This window comes from Salvia splendens, chromosome 1, assembly GCF_004379255.2.
Source record: "Salvia splendens isolate huo1 chromosome 1, SspV2, whole genome shotgun sequence".
Lineage (NCBI taxonomy): Eukaryota > Viridiplantae > Streptophyta > Magnoliopsida > Lamiales > Lamiaceae > Salvia > Salvia splendens.
The window spans coordinates 17,578,571-17,598,311 of NC_056032.1; the positions used below are offsets into that span (position 1 = coordinate 17,578,571).

At 45.6% G+C, this 19,741-nt stretch overlaps 1 pseudogene; it reads right to left on the reverse strand.

Annotated features, from left to right (window-relative positions):
* LOC121810648 overlaps positions 1–19,741 on the reverse strand; it is a 45,409-nt pseudogene that overhangs the window by 23,571 nt on the left and 2,097 nt on the right.

Below are 19,741 nucleotides of genomic sequence, written 5' to 3' on the forward strand. Positions count from 1 at the left end.
TAAGTTTTCCCTTCAAACACCATTGACGTTTAGATAGTTTGATTTATGTCCCGCTTGACATAATCTGGCAGGATAATGACTAGTCAGACATACAGATTAGGTGGACTATAATTTAATTATAGATTATTTCCACCTCAACCCTAAATGATGTCATGTCATTGTCAAGTAAAAAGGATTAAAAATTCCACTTAATTACACTCTAATTTTCAGAACAAAGTCCCGTCTCTCCATCTTGTCATCCTCTTCTGCTTCCCACTCTGTTCGGATCACATCAAACCCTTCTCATTTCAGTCTCCTCAGCTCACAACAAATAACAAAAAATGCAGACAAGGCAGAGGAGAAGAGAGAAGGATTTCTTTTTGTTCAGTGGGTGAGGTCAGAGGTGGAAAAGAAATCCATCTTAATAACACTATTATCCACCTAATATGGAAAGCTGACTAATGATCTATTTCCGAATTACGTCAAAATGTCAAGTGTGACAGAAATAAAACTTTTTCAAAGTTGGGGGGTTTTTTAGTGGAAGTGTTACAAGCTGACACTTTCCGGAAAACACTGAAAGTTGGGGTCACAAAACATGATTAACCTTTTTTCCTTAGTGAAATGACGTCGCTAAGTGGGTGGGGTAGAAAATATTAACACCTCAATTAAACTAAAATACACCTAATAATTCGACAAGTTAACTTATCATCCTGTCACATGAAAAGGGTTTTTGAAGTGAATCCAAAACTGAAGCTTTCACATGCAGTTATCATGTTAAAAGAAATGTTAATCATGCTTTGTATCTCCAACTTTCAGCGTATCCAATTAATGTCCCCCACTAAGTTTTCCATTCAAACACCATTGACGTTTAGATAGTTTGATTTATGTCCCGCTTGACATAATCTGATACGTGCAGAGGGTGGAAAGTATACAGACGCGGAAACAGGGAAGTAGTTTGGCCAACTGATCGACAGCAGAACAACCCACAAGTCTCGGCTGATTAAGTCAAAGATCTAAGCGATCGGTTGAGAAGATTTGGGAAGAAAGACTCAGCAGATTGTTACTTTGTTATTTCAGTTTCATTGTTCCTATTTTGTTGCATTATTTGCCTATATATAGTGAGGACCCTAGAATAGAGAGATCATCTTGGGAAATCAGTGTAATTGGGCGATTTAGTTTCGCAGGCCTCCTGGGGGAGGATTTCGTTTCACCTTCCATTCTTGTTCCTTTCAATTACTGATAATAAAGTCGAGGTTTTATCTACCCATTTCCTTATTGTTTTCTGGTGACATTTTATCAAACAGATTATGTGCGTGCATTTTATCAAATAGATTTTGTGCGTGAGTGTGTTTCTGGAGCAGCTCTCTTGAGCACACCTTGTGCTCGAACCATTCTCGGCCTTTACTTTATCAATTTTGGTGCGGTGAACGATGGCTAGTACGCGTAGTACGGAGGCCCAGTTGGGTGGACTAGAGAAGGCTACGGGAGATCTGGAGAAGACTACGGAGTCATTGTCCAACGCGGTCAATGAGATGAATATTCAATTTCAGAAAACCGACGACCGGATGAATGTTCAGTTCCAAAAAACAGAGGAACGAGTTTCGGCATTGGGGTCTCAACTCGAGACGTTCATGGCAGAGGTCCGGAAGTTGCTGTCCTCCGACAAGGGGCACGACAACAATGGGTCGAATGACAAGGAGACAACCGATGACCACGAGTCAACCACGCCTGGTGCAGGGGGCACAACGGTCGTGCTCATACCTACTTTCGACGGCTCTGAGGCGATCGCTTGGCTCGCTCGGGTAGAGCAGTACTTTCTGGTGTCCAACACTCCACCAGAAAACCGTTTGATGATTGCTGTCGCAGCATTAGCAGGCCCGGCCTTGCCATGGTTTCACCTGTTACGACGACGGATTCCCACTCTGTCTTGGGACCGTTTTACACAAGAATTGATGAAACGCTTGGGGATAACATGGCGCTTGACGAGTATGAAGCATTCGCAGCTATCTGCCACGACGGTTCTCTCACCGACTACATAGCGGCTTTCGAGGCACGCCTAGCCTAGATATCTGACTTGTCTGACCACCAGTATCTCGCGTTTTTTCTCGCAGCTTTGCGACTGGAAATTCGTATGCACAGGAAGGCGGCTAACATCACAAGTTATTCTGACGCGGTTCAGCTCACTCTGCGCATGGACCAGGTCGCGGGGGTACAGTCACCAGCTCCACGCCCAGCCCCGTCCTCAGTCCCTCTTTTGTCAGTTCGGCTCCGCCATCATCAAAGGGATTTTCTTGGTCGACTTCGGCTTCTCATCGGCCGGCACCACGCCATTTTCGCAACATGTCATCCGAGGAATTTAAGAAGCATATGGCGGCTGGCACTTGTTTTCGTTGTGGTCTGAAATTCGGTCCATCGCATCGGTGCCCACCCAAAACTCTTAACGTGATGGTCCAAGACGACGACGATCCCGTGGATGAGTTCGTTTCTCCTGACGACACAGACACTCTGGAATCAACCATCGAGCTGCAGCTATATGAGCTCTCCTCAAACGGGTTCGACAACTCCCGTACGCTGAAGCTGTTTGGAGATATCGGCTCCCACAAGGCGAAGGTGATGGTTGACAGCGGCGCGAGCCACTGTTTCATTTCAGATCAGCTCACAACCTCTCTGCAGCTCCCTATCACACCGAATGCCCCTTATTTAGTGATGCTCGGTGATGGGTCCAAAAGGCAGACCGCTGGTATCTGCCATAATGTCCCTATGATCTTGGAGGCTGAGACTTTTATTGTGTCTTGCTACGTGTTCCCCTTGCGCATCATCGACATCATCTTGGGGGTTTCATGGCTCGCCTCCTTGGGAGACGTCACGGTAAATTGGCAGCGTATGTCGATGGTGTTCTCAATCAATGGCCGAAGTTTGCTAATTAAGGGGGACCCGTCCCTCACTCGTCGCGTTTGCTCATCTCATGACCTCAATTCTCTTAAGCAAGGCGATGCTTGCTGGGTACTCTGGTCTATGGAGGGAGATGCAGCGCACGAGTCCTTTGGAATTCCCGACACACTCCCACCGGCTGCGAAGGATCAGCTTCTGCACCTGGTGGCAGCGTTTCCCATTGTCACTCGGCCAGGTCCCGGTCTCCCCCCTAGCCGCCCCACTGACCACCGAATCATCCTTCAACATGGCACGGCTCCCATATCAGTTCGCCCTTACAGATATAATCCTTACAAAAGGATGAAATGGAGAAATTGGTGGCTGAGATGCTAGCCTCGGGAGTCATCCAACCGAGTACCAGCCCATACTCCAGCCCGATGCTCATCGTGCGCAAGAAGGATGGTTCTTGGCGTTTTTACGTCGACTATAGAGAGCACAACAAGTGCACAGTTCCGGATAAGTATCCCATTCCCGTCATTCAAGAGTTGCTCGACGAGCTACATGGTGCAAAATGGTTCAGCAAGCTTGACCTGAAAGCCGGTTATCACCAAATTCGGGTGGCTTCGTCGGATGTGCACAAAACTACTTTTCGCACACATTCGGGCCATTACGAGTTCCTCGTTATGCCCTTTGGCCTCACCAACGCCCCTGCCACGTTTCAAAGCCTGATGAATGATATTTTCTGGCCGTTTCTGTGGAAGTTTGTTTTGGTTTTCTTTGACGACATACTTGTCTATAGTGACTCGTGGGCGACGCATATCTCCCATCTTCAACAGGTTTTTGAGTCCTTGCAGGCCCACTCCCTCATGGTAAATTCGAAGAAATGTTTGTTGGGACAAGAAAGTGTGGAATACCTCGGGCATCTGGTCTCTTATGATGGGGTTCGTATGGACCCTGCTAAAATTTCTGAGGCATTAGAAAGGCCAACCCCGACAAAACTCAAAGGAATTCAAGGTTTTCTCGGTCTAACTGGCTATTACCGCCGTTTTATTAAGGACTATGAGAAGATCGCTGCCCCCCTCACAGCGTTACTCAAGAAACCGGCTTCTTCAACACCCAAAACCTCTTGGGTCTGGCCAGACGATGCGGCTGCAGTATTCGACACCTTGAAGACAGCTCTGACCTCCGCCCCCCAATTGCGCATGCCGGATTTTTTGAAGGAATTTGTAATTGAATGCGACGCTTCCGGGCGTGGCCTTGGCACGGTTCTTATGCAGGAGCACCAGCCTGTGGCATATTTTAACAAGACTTTGTCTTCACGGTGGCTCGCCAAGTCGGCTTATGAAAAGGAACTGATGGCCCTTGTCCAAGCTATTCATCACTGGCGACCTTACCTGCTTGGTCGACACATTGTGGTACACACCGATCAGCGGAGTCTTCGGCAGCTCCTCGCGCATCAACTATCTACTCCGGCTCAACAGAATTGGGCAGCAAAACTATTAGGCTACGAGTTCACCATTGTGTATAAGGAAGGCAGACTCAATAGGGTAGCTGATGCACTCTCACGACGGGATGAGGAACCCATCGAATTAGCGGCAATATCCCGCCCTACTTGGCCGGATTGGCAGTCTATCCGTGCAGAAGTCAAGGCTGACCCCGTTTTATCTAAGATCCGGTCGGCGTTGGAGCAAGGAGCCGCCTCGGTCCCTCATTACGAATTGGCCCATGATTCCCTATTCTATAAAGGCCGCGTTGTTATTCCACAACACTCTCCGTGGATTCCAAAGTTGTTGGCCGAATTCCATCTCACTTCAACCGGAGGTCATGCCGGGGCCTATCGAACGTATCGCCGCCTGGCGGCTAACCTCTATTGGACGGGTATGATGAAGCAAGTAACCAACTTTGTCGCGGCTTGCGCGACCTGCCAAAACCACAAGACAGACACCAAGTAGCCCGCCGGCCTCCTTAATCTGTTGCATGTTCCGGATCGCATTTGGGAAGATATCAGCATGGACTTCATTTTCGGCCATCCCAAAGCAGACGGGTATGATTGTACTTTTGTGGTGGTTGACCGTTTGTCGAAGTATGGTCATTTTATTGGCCTTCGACATCCGTTTTCAGCTAAACAAGTCGCCGAAATGTTCACTAAGGAGGTGGTGCGCCTCGACGGCATTCCCCGGTCAATTGTGTCGGACCGAGACCCTATATTCCTTAGTTCCTTTTAGCGGGAGCTGTTTCGGGTGACCGGGACGAAATTAAAGATGAGCTCGGCCTATCATCCAGAGACAGACGGGCAGACGGAGGTGTTGAATCGTTGCATTCAAACTTACATGCGTTGTTTTTCGTCTGACAGACCCACACAGTGGCACAAGTGGCTTGCTTGGGCCGAGTATTGCTATAACACTAGCGTGCATTCTTCCTCAGCCACTACCCCCTTCGAAGCAGTATACGGGCGATCACCGCCAACGATTCACGCCTATCTGCCGGGTGAAGTTCGTTCCCAGGCGGCGGTAGAAAGAAGGGAAGTGAAGCAAGAGAAATCCTGGGGAAGTTGATCGATGCTAAGAAGGCGTACGATAACCCTAGGAATGCAGTGAGGAGAGGATCGGTGAATGCCATAAGAGAGCAAGAAGATGATAAAGTAGAAGCAACGACTGACAGGCTCAAGAACGCTCTTTTGAACGCGATTGAAAAGACAATTCCACTAGCTTCACAAGGGAAGGAGAAATCTCTTGGTCCAGGAGATAATCAAATTCAGCAATATTACGGGACCCAGGAAGGAGATTATCAAACCCAGGTTAATGGAATGGGAAGTTGGAATCCCGATGGAAGCTGGAATCCAGGGAGACAGAGAGATGCACCCTGGAGGAACCATCCAAATTTCAGGTGGACTGACAACGAACAGAATCAGCCAACACCACAACAAAATCAGCAGTTTGCACCTCAGCCCGAGAGACAAGGTAACTGGTCAGGAAGGAACCAAGAGGGGCAGGGCAACTGGATCAATCAGAACCAAGGAGACCACTCGAGCTGGGGAAACAGGAATCAGAACAATCAAGGGAACTCTTATGTACCACCACACCAAAGGAGTTTTCAAAACAATTACCTTGGTCCAGGAAATCAGTATAACAACTCCTCAGGAGGTCAAGGAAACGCTCGTCAGAATCAAGTGAGTGGACCGACTCTGAGTATAGGGCCAGGGCCCAGCAAGCCATCAAAGCCACCAAAGAGTATCGATGAGATGGTGCATGACCTCGTCAGTTCTTAGCAATATATGCAAAACAACCTGCAATCGAACAATGACGTAGTGCACAAGCTTCAAGACGCTCAGCGGGAGCAAAAGGCAGCAATGGATATGCTGGCAAAGCAATTATCACAGATAGCCACCTCTTTGAGTGATATGAGGGGAAATGAAGGAAAGATTCCCACCTCAGTAAGGCCACCTGATAGAGCGAATATAAGTCAGATTACCTTGAGATCCAGAAAGGGATATGAGAGGCCAAAGGTAAGAACGAAGGAAGCGACAGATCCAAAGGAAGGCCAGAAGGAAGAGGATACAATTCCTAGGCCCAGGAATTTGGAGGGCGATAATTCCTTGATCAAGGATAACCTGAAGGCAGGAGATTTGGAGAGATCCTTGCCTAGATCAACTGAACCATTCTTCCTCGATCCAGAGCCGGAGTTGGAGAACGAGGCAGTAGGGGAAGAAACTAGAGAGTTCTCGGCTGAAAGTTCTACAGGAGTAGGGAAGCGACTGAAGCCTTTCCCAAGCCGGGGGGAAGCCAAGAAGAAGGAGGAAGAGCCGGTAGATTTCATGGATATTTTTGGGAAGCTGGAGATGAATCTACCATTCTTACAGGTGTTGAAATTGCCAGTGTTTAGCAAGTTCATCAAGGAATTTATAGCTGGGAAGGCTAGACCCAGTGGAAAAATTTTGGTAGGCGAGAACGTCTCCGCAGTGATTCAAAAGCGGAGGATGCCTTCGAAGTGCAATGATCCAGGTATGTTTACTTTGCCCATCTCTATTGGTGATGTAAAAATCGAGCATGCTATGTGTGATTTGGGTGCATCCATAAATGTGTTACCACTGTCTATATACAAGAAGTTAGTAGGGGTAGGCTGGTGGACACGAAAGTTGTGATCCAATTGGCAGACAGGTCATGCATTTGTCCTGAGGGAGTGCTTGAGAACGTGATAGTGAAGGTACATGACTTCTTGTACCCAGCTGATTTTCATGTGATTAAAATGAGTGGTAGTGAGTCTGCAGAGTCAGGCGGAGTACTTTTAGGGAGACCTTTCCCACGTACCGCTAAGACTATCATTGATGTTTTTGATGGCACCACTTGCCTTGATTACAATGGGGAGAAATATACATTCAGCATCGATAAGGCGATGAAGAAACCTCTTGACGTTGAAAATTTGCATGCTATAGATGTTATTAACCCTTTGGTCCAGGATTATCTTGAGTGCAGGAGCAGATTGCGAATTCTGAGATGAGTCATGCCGTTGATAGAGAAGTAGCCAGTTGGTGTCAAACAATGAATACGAGTGAGTTATCAGATGAAGCAATTCTGGAATTCTGCACGAACCCGGAGCTAGCTAGATCAAGGAGGACACCTTATGTGGCGAGCATGGAAAATTCTACTGAGTCTACGAAGGGAATAACAACTGAGTCGACAATGAAAAATCCCTTACCCCAGGAAAAGGATGTCCCCAAGAAAGAGTTGAAAACACTTCCACCTGGGCTCAAGTATGCGTATCTAGAGGAGAATGAAAATTTCTAGGTGATTATTAACTGCAGCTTGACCGAGGGACAAGAAGAGGAATTGTTGAAGGATCAAAAGCCTGTAGGGACCCGCAACGCAAATTGAATCCGAACATGAGGGAGGAGGTGCTGAAGGAAGTATTGAAGCTGCTTTCCCTAGGAATCATTTATTCCATACCAGACAGTGAATGGGTTAGTCCAGTATATGTGGTACCAAAGAAGTCGGGAATACATGTGGTCAAGAACGATAAGAATGAGTTGGTCCCCACTCGACTTGTTACTGGGTGGAGGATGTGTATTGACTACCGGAAGCTGAACGAGGCTACTAAGAAGGATCACTTCCCGCTACCTTTCATTGACCAGATGTTGGAGAGGTTGGCGGGCAAGCAATATTTCTGTTTTCTGGACGGATATAGTGGGTATTTTCAAATCTACGTGGATCCCGATGACCAGGAGAAGACAACTTTCACGTGTCCTTTTGGAACGTATGCTTACAGAAGAATGCCGTTTGGTCTGTGCAATGCGCCAGGTACTTTTCAGCGGTGTATGATGAGTATCTTCTCGGACCTCCTAGAGGATTGCATCGAGATTTTTATGGATACGGGAATTCATTTGACTCATGTTTGGCGAGTTTGGATATAGTGCTGAGGAGGTTCTAGGAAAAGCATTTGGTTTTGAATTTCGAGAAATGCCACTTTATGGTCCCTGAGGGAATTGTCCTAGGGCATGTGGTATCAGAAAGAGGCATACAGGTAGATCAAGCAAAAATCGATGTTATCTCAAAACTGTCTTACCCGACGAATCAGAAAGAAGTGAGAGGATTCCTAGGGCACGCAGGATTCTATAGGAGGTTTATAAAGGATTTCGCAAAGATTGCTCAACCACTCACCCACTTGTTGCATAACGATGTGGAGTTTGTTTTCGACGAAGAGTGCAAGAAAGCTTTTCAGGTATTGAAGGATAGACTAGTATCTGCTCCCATTAACAGAGCACCAGATTGGAGTTTGCCGTTTGAAATAATGTGCGACGCAAGTGACTACGCAATGGGAGCGGTGCTAGGTCAAAGAGTGTATGGGAAAAGCTAAGTGATTTTCTATGCTTCGAAAATGCTAAATCAAGCCCAGAAGAACTACGACACCACTAAAAAAGAGATGCTGACGGTAGTAAACTCATTTGAGAAGTTTCGCCCGTACATGCTAGGGTCGAAGATGATAGTTTTCATAGACCATACAGCTATTAAGTTCCTGCTGGCGAAGAAGGAGTCCAAACCAAGATTAATCCGTTGGTTATTACTGCTACAAGAATTTGATTGGGGGGTTAAGGACAAGAAAGGAACTGAGAACAAGGTGGCTGATCACCTGAGTCGCATCTTCCAAGGGGAGACCAAGGAAGCAATATCAGATACATTCCCCGAGGAACATTTGTACTATATGAAAGAATTTCCTAGACCTATCAGCTGGGAAGAGATCATGGCGTTAACAGGTCCAGGAGATTCTGAGAAAGGAAAATGTCGTATAAACAATGAGCCATGGTTCGCAGACCTGGCAAATTACTTGGTTACTAGAGAGGTGCTCAGTTCACAGGAAATTTCCCGGGCCCAGAGGATGAAGCTCAAAAGCGAAGCCAAGTATTATTTTTGGGACGACCCATATTTGTGGAAAATGAGAGCTGACCAAGTAATCCGGAGGTGTATCCCGGAGTGGGAACAGATGGATGTACTGAATCATTGCCATGCTCTAGCGTGTGGAGGTCATTTTGGATCTAGGAAAACTGCAAGGAAGGTGTTAGATAGCGGTTTTTACTGGCCTACATTGCACAAGGATGCATTCGAGTTCTGTCAGAATTGTGAAAGGTGTCAACAGACAGGGGGAATCTCCAGAAGAGACGAAATGCCGCAAGTCCCTGTGATAGTGTGTGAAATTTTCGACGTCTGGGGAATGGATTTCATGGGTCCATTTCCATCTTCATATGGGAATACATACATACTTGTGGCGGTGGACTATGTTTCGAAATGGATAGAGGCAAAAGCGACCACCTCTTGTGAAGCTAAAGAGGTAGCGAAATTTCTTAGAGCTAGCATCTTTAACAGGTACGGAGTGCCCAGAGCTATAATATCTGACAATGGGACGCATTTCCGTAACCGGACTATTGAAGCTCTAATGAGAAAGTACGGAGTTCACCACCGTCTCTCCACACCGTACCATTCTCAATCAAATGGGCAAGCGGAGGTCTCCAACAGGGAGATAAAGGCGATACTGGAGAAGACGGTTAATCCGTCTAGGAATGACTGGAGCAAGAGGCTTGGAGATGCACTATGGGCCTACAGGACAACATACAAGACGCCTATTGGGATGTCACTCTACAGGCTTGTGTTTGGCAAAATATGCCACTTGCCCGTGGGAGTAGAACACCGAGCATATTGGGCGGTCAAAAGAGATCAACATGAGACCCCAATCCTGCGAAGAAGAGAGAAAATTGCAGCTATAGGAGTTGGAGGAGCTAAGGCTGGAGTCATATGAATCGGCAATGTGGTACAAAGAAAAGAGAGACTCTGGCATGACATGAATCTCCGGACCAAGGAACTGCAAGTTGGGCAGAAAGTTCTCCTGTTCCAATCCCGGCTCAAGTTAATGCCATGTAAACTGAAGTCCAAATGGATTGGACCGTACACTGTTGTGAGTCTTCGTGCAAATAGAGCAGTAGAGATCCAGGGAAGTGCCCCAAACTCTATGGCCTTTCTTGTCAATGGTCATTGGGTGAAGGTGTTTAGGGATAACTCGGAGTTGTGTATAGTGAATGAAGTGCCACTACGCGCGCTCCCTGATATCGCCTAATCGGTCTGGGAAGTAAGTATTCTTAAAAATTTCCTGGGTCTAGTATCCTAGTAGTTTACCATTCCTTGACCTAGGGAATCTTGAGAACACTTGAGAATGAATTTGTAAATATTTAATCGCTTTCTTTAAATCAAGGAAACCCCAAACAAATCAGAAAAAAATAATCTTCCAAAAATATTTTTCGAAATACCAGACTCCTTAGGGGAATTTTTATACTGTCATATCCTTGACCTGGGAGTCTGGCATTTCATTTTTAGTTTAACGTTTTTCTAAGTATGATATTGCAGAGATATTCACATGGGGCAGGGGGTTGAGGAGCAAAATTTTGGAGGGAGTTAGCACCGGTTCGAATTTCAAAAGGTAACTTTATGGGGAGGCGTACGGTTGCTAGCGTCACACCTGCAACTGCTGCAAAACCGTCCTCTCCCTTACCTGCATGCTAAAACCGTGTATCTCCTTTTATTTTCCATAACACACTCTCTCTACAACGAAAAAGAAAAAAAATCCCCAATTTTCTCTCAATTTTCTCTCTCTCTAACCCTAATCGGAGAAATTTTCTTCCGAGTTCTTGATAAAATTCTACAGAATCTCCCATGGACCACACTACGAACACATGAAGCACTTCAGGATCCGGCGATTCTAACGCGGCGGCGTTCATGGCCGATCAAAGCTGGGTGGGCCGGAAGAAGCGTTGAAGGCGTTTGCCTTGTTCGCCGCCACGACGGGAAAAACCACACCAGCCGTTTCAACATCTGCCGCACCACCACCACCAAAAATTTCAGAGGCTTCACCACCCCAATCAGAGGCCGTTCATGCCGTTGCAGAACCCGCCACCGCTGTCGCAGAAACAACCACCGCAGAAATACGAGGAGAGGAGGCAGATCTGGCAGCGTGGTTGGAACTGTTGGCTGGAAGCGACCCGAGGTTAGATTCGTTCGTTGAGGGGGAAACCCCTGTTGCTGAGAAGTTCGTTGAGGGGGAGATCCCTGGTGTTTGTGAGAGTGTTTCAGAGGAGAGAACCCTAGAGCAGACAGAGGGCGACGAAGCCCTAATTTCCGAGAAGGCTGTGGAGGGGGAAACCCTGGAAGTATTAGAGGGCAGTGAGGCCCATGTCTCTGAGAACGTAAGTGAGGGGAAGACCCCCGAAAGAGCTGTGGGTACTGAAACCCATGATGAAGGAGATTTGGCTAAGGTAGAGTCCCCTGTTTACATCACGGGGGCAACCCCTTTGTTTACTGAGGAGGGAGAAGCCCTCGACTCTGAAAATGTACAAGAACCCAGCGTGGATCTTACCGTGGATCTGATAGATGACCCCGAGGGGGCCGATTCACCGAGTACTGCGAGGGAAGTAAGGAGGCAAGCTCGTCGGAGCTTGATTGATGACGAAGAGAAGGAAAGCCGCCACGCGACCGAGAGAAAGAGGAAGGGAAAACAGGTTGTTCCTTCCTCGACCAAGAAAGCAAAAGGGAAGTCCGTTGAACCCTCTCTTCCTCCACCTGCTAAGGTACCATACGCTGCTGGGTCCAAAGACTCCGAAGATGAACAAGAAGAGGAGCTCAATTTTGAGCCTACAGAAATCTGGATTACCAAGGAATTACTGGACGCGGTGAGAAAGTTTACTGACCCAAAACGTGCAGCGACGTACAAAGAGAAGAGTGTCGTGGGAAAGTATGCTAAGTCCGGAAAGATGTATGACCCAGAGGAGCTCAAGGAGATTGCGTCCAACGACGAATTTCGGGAATACATAGATGCAATCGGTTTTGACTGGCTGCTCAAGCACATCACCTTTGAGGTTCCGATAGCTTTAGCACGGGAATTCTTTTCGACCTTCCGGTTTAAGTCCACCACTGACTTGGATGTTGACTCCATTAACTTCCGCCTTTTCAATGAAGAGCACGAGATGAGCATCAGAGAGTGGAATCTCCGGATGGGTTTGCTGACACGTACACAGGATAACGAAGGTTTGTGGAACGAGAGAATGGTAGGTCCACCTAAATTCACACCCGGTTTCAAGATGCAGAGTGCTTGGGAGTTTGTTACCCACCCAAGGGTGGGTCAGTTTAAGACCAGCTTTTCGAAAGCCCACCACATCGAGGATAGAATCTTGCGATTTGCCCAGACGTTCATTAGCTATAACCTGATGGGCACCGCCAACAACGCCTTGACAACCCCCAACCTTTATTTTACTTGGTGTATGGCCAAGGGGGTCCATGTCCATCTAGGCTATTGGCTTGCCCAAGCTTGTCACCAAGTAACTGCCAACCCTTCCAGGCACCTATACACATGCCATCTCCTAGGTGCTTATCTGCAGCGCAACGTGATCATGAAGATCAACAAAGCTTACCGAGATGTGGAAATGTGTCTACCCCTGGAGGTTTTCAATATGGATTACTTCTTCAACAAGGGGATGTTAATCACGCATGGAAAGGAGGTATGTTTTTACGAGGTTGGCAAGTCAGAGGCGCAGGCGAAACAGGAGCCGGATGTGGTGGACGTAAAAGCAAGTATGGAGGCAGGAGCCCAGATTGAAGTGGATGAAATGAGGAATGAGGTAGGATGGATGAGGTCGGAAATTAAAATGGTTAGAGAGGAAATTCTGGCCCTACGGGGTAAAGGAAGGGACAGTGTCGAGGTTGAGAAAATACGGAAAGAGGTCGTAGGAGTGAGAACGGAGGTAGACCAAATGAGAGTGGAAGTCAAGGAGGAAATCGTGGCCCTCAAGGGGCGTATTACCGACCTTGTGGCAGGGTCGACAAGGCACACTGATAGGATGGCAGAAGCCGTCTCACTAATGATGATGATGACGAAGTGGTTTCGTGAGAGATTCCCTGACGCACCGAAGTCGCTTTCTGGACCTGGCAGCGTTTCCAAATCACCGGGTCCATGAAGTATATCTATTCAGAAACCCCCTCAGGCGTCGAAGCCCTTGACTATCACATCCTCTACTAGACCGATGATCCTGAAGAAGACAGTCCCACACCGAGTGAGACAGAGAAGGAGACGCCGGATTCGCCGGCAAAGAAGAAAGCTAAAGTGACCCAACCGTCCGCCCCACCCAAGTCTGGCTCCCGCGGGGGCCAGACCCCGAATTGATTCCCCCAAACCAAGTAACTTTTTCTTTGTCTTTTCTTTTCTTTTTCGTTTTTGTTTGTGTTTATGTGTGCCAGCATGCTTCGTTTTTGTTTATATGTGTTGTACCTTCCCACACTTAGCCCAATCTTTGGTCTAAGTATGAGAAGGAGTTGTTCTGTTTTTGCATGCCTTGGTTTTGTATGTTGCGCCTTCTCCTACTTAGCCTGATGTTCGATCTAAGTGTGAGAAGTTTGTTTTGTCTGTGCGTTTTGTTTTTGTTTAATGTTTATGTCTGCTGTTCATACTTCCTTTTTCCCCCCTTCACAAGGATAGCTTGGGGACAAGCTTGAGTGAAGTGGGAGGGGGTGGGAGTAAGTACTGTGTCTGTTTTTGTGTCTTAGAGTCTTTATGTATAGCTTAGGTGTAATGGTTGTTTTTGTGTTTGTATGTTGCATGAGCTAGTAGAGATAATAAGGCAAAATTCCCTTAGTAAGAGCGATTGAAGAAAGGATACACGTCAACTTTGATGCCTTTTTCCTTAATAAACTAAAAGCGGTCTGAATGAAGTAAGGGCGATAGAAAATGCCTTAGATAACCTAGCTATGCAGCCCTACTATAAGAGCGAGTTATAAGCCTAAACACTTTGAGCTAACATGTTAAAAATGGGCCGCCACTTGATGCTTAGGGAGTAGAGTATAAAGGAGAAAAATGGGTTATGGAGGAATAAGCTGGACGAAGTCCAGAACTGGTGGTATAAGCTAGACGAAGTCCAAGAAAATGAGGTATAAGCTGGGGGAGAAATAAAATAACAAATCGGAGGTATGAGCTGGACGAAGTCCAGGGGGAAAATAGAAAAAAAAGGGAAAAAGAAGATTAATTACCTAAGGGCAGGAAGTAAAAATTACCTGACCAAGGAAAAAAAAAGAAAAAAGGGGGAGACGATAGAAAGGAGAAACTCTCATAACCCGATGCATCATTGGTGTAACTTTAACTTTGAAGCGTTTTGATCCTAACATCCCTGGTGAGGAATGAGTGATCGAGCGAACCTAACCGCTGGGAAATCAATAGGCTATCTTGACAAACTGACGGACCGTTTAGGTAGAAGAAGGAAGGCGGAGGAATTGAAGACTGTAGACGATCGGAGAGAACTTAAGCTTGTGGGGACAGTCGCCTAAAAGTTGAAGCTAGTGCATGCTTATCTGTTGTGTTTTGTTTCTCTTTGCGTGATGTTTTATTTTATGAGTCTGTAGTTGTCTAGGTCTAGGAGTCTGTTCTTTGTTAGTGTCTTGTTTGTAGAGTCGTACTTGGGAACCGTGCATTGAAATTTGCCTTATTCCTTTTTCTTGTCTTTCATGCTTGAGGACAAGCATGGTTTAAGTGTGAGCAGTTTGATAAGGCTAATTTCATGCATAGGTCTAGGGGATAAATCCGTGAATTTGTTGGGTCTAACACATGTTTTAAGCCAGGTGTATAGAAGAAATTCGCCAGGTCCAGGAAAAGAAGGAGGCAATCACACGCCCGAGGAAACTAGCGAATAAGTGAACATTGTGAAAGAAATTGCAAGACGGAGTAAATCTCAGAACTGAAGGGTAGAATGGAGATTTCAACGAAGGTTCTAGAAGATTATGTCCGTGTCTATAAAAGGAATGATGCAAGCATTCTGGAGGGACCTTTTCGGTGGAGGCCTCACTAACAGTCTGCAGCTAGTTCCGCTTTCTATACACTTGGGTTCTTCGAGGGAAATTCAAGGGTTTCGCACTTGGGTTCATTTTAGCTTTCATAATTTTGTTGTTGGGTTGTAACACCGTCCAGTTGAGGGCGAAGAAACAAGCTCCACTTTACTGCTTTCGTATTTCGTATTTCACCGAGCTTCGCTATTCGAAGCTCGGCCTTCCGATTTCGCCAAATATTTCTGTGTTTTATGCAAGTTTAATTTTCTGTTATGTCGATAATGTTGATTTCTGTTTTTGCCGTTGCGATTTTCTGGAGTTTGAGCTAGCTTACTTGGTTTGGATGCGTTTCGCAATTGTTTACGGAAACTGAGCAGAGTAATGGTTGGATTGGAGTGATCAGAGTTTGCTGGTGGTTGAATCGGAGGTTTGAATTTGGTTTTGTAGCTTGATTGTGGAAACGTTTAAATTCGGAGTTGATCGGAGTAGATCTGTTAGATCGGAAGTTATGGAGTAGAATCCAGTTGTTGTTGGTTTCTGATTGCTTGGATCCGAAGTGGATTAAGCGTTCGACGTGAGATCTGAGCAGAGTTGGTTTATTTTGATGCCTAGTCTTCGAGTTTTCATTTCGCTTCGTCTAGTATATGTAGATCTGCGTTATTTCCGGCTTGTCGTAAGTTTCCGAGGACCGAACTTTTACATTCTGTTCGAATCTGGGTATGTGCTCTGTTTACTTCATCTTCGTGTTTAAATCCGTTGAAGAAAAGCATGCCGTAGTTAGTTATTTTCTCAGTCAGTTATTTGCAGTTTTTCTCCCGTACTCGCTATTTCTGGGTCATGGTCCCCACTGTTAGCTGTTTCCTGTCTAGCTAAATTAGGTAGTCGTTTACACGGTCTAGGAAGTGAATTTAATATATTGAAGTCTTGATGATGTTTGGTCTCAGCATGTTTACAGCTTTCTAAGTCTAGTGTTTACACTTCCTGCCTAGGTCTAGTAGTAGTTATATCTCAACCCTGTTTGCGTGACACAAGCTGCCTTTGTCAAGAGTCTCTAAATGCTTTCTTACGTGTCCATCTTCGTGGGATCGACCCCTGCTTCTCTATACTAATTCATAGTATTCGGGTTGAGGGATCTTTGAAGGGGAGTTTGTGTGTACAACGACAGAGTATTCCTTGTTACATTGAGTTCCTAGACCAAGTGATCTAGTGGATTCATAGGACTTGGTGTCTCGACCTAGCATCGCATTTTCACAACAAACGAAAACACATAACAAACTACCCGCACTTCAGTCCCTCATTACGAATTGGCCCATGATTCCCTATTCTATAAAGGCCGCGTTGTTATTCTACAACACTCTCGGTGGATTCCAAAGTTGATGGCCGAATTCCATCTCACTCCAACCGGAGGTCATGCCGGGGCCAATCGAACGTATCGCCGCCTGGTGGCTAACCTCTATTGGACGGGTATGATGAAGCAAGTAACCAACTTTGTCGCGGCTTACGCGACCTGCCAAAAACACAAGACAGACACCAAGTAGCCCGTCGGCCTCCTTAATCCGTTATTATTTATTTTATTATTAAAAATAATATGAAATATTTAAATATTAAATTTATTAATATTTAATATTTAAATTCCGCCCCTGCCATTTCCGGATTCTGGATCCGCCACTGGCTAGTTGCACGGGGTATGAAAGTAGTATCAAGAAATCAACTCAGTGAATCCAAAACTGAAGCTTTCACATGCAGTTATCATGTTAAAAGAAATGTTAATCATGCTTTGTATCTCCAACTTTCAGCGTATCCAATTAATGTCCCCCACTAAGTTTTCCCTTCAAACACCATTGACGTTTAGATAGTTTGATTTATGTCCCGCTTGACATAATCTGGCAGGATAATGACTAGTCAGACCTACAGATTAGGTGGACTATAATTTAATTGTATATTATTTCCACCTCAACCCTAAATGATGTCGTGTCATTGTCAAGGAAAAAGGATTAAAAATTCCACTTAATTACACTCTAATTTTCAGAACAAAGTCTCGTCTCTCCATCTTGTCCTCCCCTTCTGCTTCCCACTCTGTTCGGATCACATCAAACCCTTCTCATTTCAGTCTCCTCAGCTCACAACAAATAACAGAAAATGCAGACAATGCAGAGGAGAAAAGAGAAGGATTTCTTTTTGTTCAGCGGGTGAGGTCAGAGGTGGAAAAGAAATCCATCTTAATAAAACTATTATCCACCTAATATGGAAAGCTGACTAATGATCTGTTTCCGAATTATGGCAAATTGTCAAGTGAGACAGAAATCAAACTTTTTCAAAGTTTGGGGGGGAGGGTTTACTGGAAATGTTACAAGCTGACACTTTCCGGAAAACATTAAAAGTTGGGGTCACAAACCTTTTTTCCTCAGTGAAATGACGTCTCTAAGTGGGTGGGGTAGAAAATATTAACACCTCAATTAAACTTAAATACACCTAATAATTCGACAAGTTAACTTATCATACTGTCACATGATAAGGGTTTTTGAAGTGAAAATGTTACTGGTGGACATTTTCCGTTAAATGCTAAAGGTTGGGGACACAAAACAAGATTAACACTTAAAAGACAGAGATGCTTTTAGTCTTGTAATACCCCCCATATTCTTCCCGAAAGAGATATTTTATATATAGAAAAACAAACATGATCATAATTCCAAATCCACAAGAAACAAGCAAATGAAAATGTAAGCCTATATGCAAATCGTACACGCTGAAAATGTATTTGTTTACCAAGAGGTTGGAGCTCCTCTGATATTATTATTATTATTATTATTATTATTATTATTATTATTATTATTATTATTATTATTATTATTATTATTATTATTATTATTATTATTATTATTATTATTATTATTTAGTTAGTTAATTATGGATTTGCATATCTTTTTCATATCTTTTATCTTGCTCATTAAGTTAGGGTATCCACTATTATAAATAGTGGACATTGTTAGTCATTTTAATCATTCAACAAATATCAATTATCCTTTTATTTTATTTTCTCTTACTCTCTTTCCTTTCAAACGTGCAAAACGTACAAAACCCTAATTTTGACGCCGGATTGATCGACGGGCAAAAGCTCCCGCGACGTTCGACTCAAAATCTACGAGTTAAGGAACTTCATCCTTAATAATTGGTGCTTTCATTGAGAGTTCTTCCTCCGAATCGATGTCTACATGTCGTACGGCTACACCGGATATCAACTCCGGCAGGCGGATTACCACCCATGGCAGCCCGTACCTCAACCCCTGCTCCATCCGATCAGAGCGTTAGATCAACAACCATCATATCCATATCCACAGGATGGGAGACTCCACCCACAACACCATCCCAACCACCGCCCTTCTCCGCCAGACCACCAACACCATCCCTACCAAGCCCGTCAACCCACTTCCTGGGACCCGCCATGGCTGTGCCAGGAAACTGCGTATCAGCAACCATCGTCCTACGAGCCACATTTGTACTCGCCACCACCGCCCTCTTGTTGGGACCTGCCAAGGTTGTGCACGCAGCAGGGATACTCTCAGCCTTATCAACCGTTTCAGCAGCCACAACCGCCATGTGTTGGCTTGGAGTGCGTTGGACTTCCGCAGACATACCAATTCGGTTATCACCCATGTTATCCGCCTCCCAATCAGCCACCCGACCCCCTGGATTGGACGCAACCCGAGTACTTAGAATTTGATCACCTACCGCCACTACCGCCCCAATACACGCCGAATTTGGAACCAAACCTGTCGATGGCTACCTTGGCTTCACGCTCGAGCGTTTGACAACTATTGTCAGGGAATTGAAGTTTCAGATGGATTCACGTGAACGTTGCCTGGGCGATCCACACGCCACGCCACGACCTCCACCAGACTCTACAGCTAGCATCATGTACACGGAGCCGGTATCGTGTCCCCTATCACAGATGTCCGTCGCCGCCCCAGCTGATCTCCATCACGATCCATATAGAAGCTCGCTGCCTGTTGTCGTTGCTATCCCGCCTCCACCAGCCACGATATCTCTGTCGTGCGACTCCAATTTCGGGTATGACTCAATGGAATTAATTGGCCTTGATAATGATGAAGCAGTGGAATCTTGTCCAAATACTACAATTGATCGACTACCTAACTGTGATCAAGTTGGAGTGGAAGGGGTTTTGCTAGACCATGAAGAGACTAATGGATTTCTAAAAGCTTGATCACGGGGTATGACTATTCAGAAATTTTGTTTCCGAGCTCGACGTGAAGCGCTAGAGTGCATTCCGGGGGGATTGGATTTCTGTGAGGTGTTCTGCAGTTATGGCGTTAAGGCAATGGTGATTTATTGTCCACGACGACCGAGAATGCGTGTGTTCTTAGGTATTCACGAAGTTGATGAAGGTGCTATCAATGCTTTAGCGGTGCATCGTCATATTTGGATTGATATTGGGATTATTGAATGCCGAAAGGTGGGCGAGACTTCCCTAGAAATTATTACTTCGCTTTCTCCTAGTCGAGTAAGTGCAAAGCAACGATCGTGTGCATTTG